The sequence below is a fragment of the Anneissia japonica genome, unplaced genomic scaffold, assembly GCF_011630105.1.
Source record: "Anneissia japonica isolate Jap-2015-1 unplaced genomic scaffold, ASM1163010v1 scaffold342_len425065_cov216, whole genome shotgun sequence".
Taxonomy (NCBI): domain Eukaryota; kingdom Metazoa; phylum Echinodermata; class Crinoidea; order Comatulida; family Comatulidae; genus Anneissia; species Anneissia japonica.
Window position 1 is genome coordinate 321,880 of NW_022702649.1, and position 1,482 is coordinate 323,361.

The following is a 1,482-nucleotide window of genomic DNA, read 5'->3' on the forward strand; positions in this document are numbered from 1 at the left end:
ACGGCAACTCGATTTTGAGATTAATTTTCCGAATAAAGTTATACTATTCTAATGACGAACTATTGTCTTCAGTTGTTTTTGTTGTCATTCAACTGTCATTTTATCTATTTTTTCGGTGATATTACCATTCTCAATAATCTATAAAACACCCACATAACAACGTCACGTTAGACCGATCGGTGGGGACGCCGTGGTGACGCCGGTAGGGTCAATTTTTGTTTGAAGGTATCAAGGTGATAAACAGTTTCATTGCTGGTTTCAAATCACGGTCAAGTATAAAAATTACCTAAATCACCTTATTTTGCGAATTAGCGCCCTTCAACTGATCATCGAACCCTCCCACTTCACCTTCGCACCCCTCCTCCCCATCAGCCTCCCATTTCAAGACATCTAGATACGCCATTAATTTACATGGTCAGATGAATTAAAATACTCAATCGATGTGCCACCAAATCGTAACCAGCCTTCACCATGCCCTCACGATGTCACCGGGGACACAACTGCCAAAAAACTATTTTTGGCAGCGAAGGGACGCTACAATCAACAATCAACAAACTACCGGGTTTCTGGGTTGATTTGCAAGGTACTACATGGCTCAACTATTTTTTACTTAGGGTTTAATTGGTAAAAATCGCACACAAATCAAACGACGTCTGACAACGCCGGAGACGGCAACTCGATTTTGAGATTAATTTTCCGAATAAATTTACTGTATACTACATAACTTCTAATGACAAACTATGGTCTTCAGTTGTTTTTGTTGGTCATTCAACTGTCATTTTATTTATTTTCGCCGGAAGGTATCAAGATGATAAACGGTTTCATTGGACTAAATTCTTGCTTATGTTAACCATACCTAAGATTATACTGACAATGGTTTCAAATGAAATAACTGACAACTTTGGTTTGTATCTATCTGTGTTGACTTCGTCGCCGAACGATGGCAGCAAACCAAATACAAAATACATCTTGTCAATTTTGATGTTTAGGTACCGTACTTCTCCTTTATTTTTCCTGCATTATTGGTAATCCTAAATAATTAGCCACCTTGTACGATTTTTATAAAATACCTCATAAATTCAAGTTGTATAACCGGCCCTGTGGCCCAATGGATAAGGCATCTGACTACGAATCAGGGGATTCCAGGTTCGAATCCTGGCAGGGTCGCTACTTTTTAGGTATTTATTCCTTTGTCTTCGCCTATAAATAGTTAACTACATTGTACCATTTTTTTTGTAAAATACCATCGATATGATTTATGTTCAACCGACCCTGTGGCCCAATGCAATTATGCATTGAGCCACAGGGTCGGTTGAACATAATCATATCGATGGTATTTTACAAAAAAAAATGGTACAATGTAGTTAAAGCCCCATTCCCGGCAAAATTTCAGTTTTTAAGAAAAATCTAATTTTTGTATAATGTTATAAAGATTTATAAATATAATACGGAATTGCTAGTTTAACTGAATTTAGACATTCC

The 1,482-nt window shown here is 37.2% G+C and overlaps 1 non-coding gene across 1 annotated transcript; it reads left to right on the top strand.

Moving 5' to 3' along the window:
* The first annotated feature begins 1,094 nt into the window (after window positions 1–1,094).
* Window positions 1,095–1,167, top strand: Trnar-acg. Its single transcript has one exon. It is a non-coding gene; the product is annotated as a tRNA-Arg (tRNA).
* Window positions 1,168–1,482: the final 315 nt, after the last annotated feature.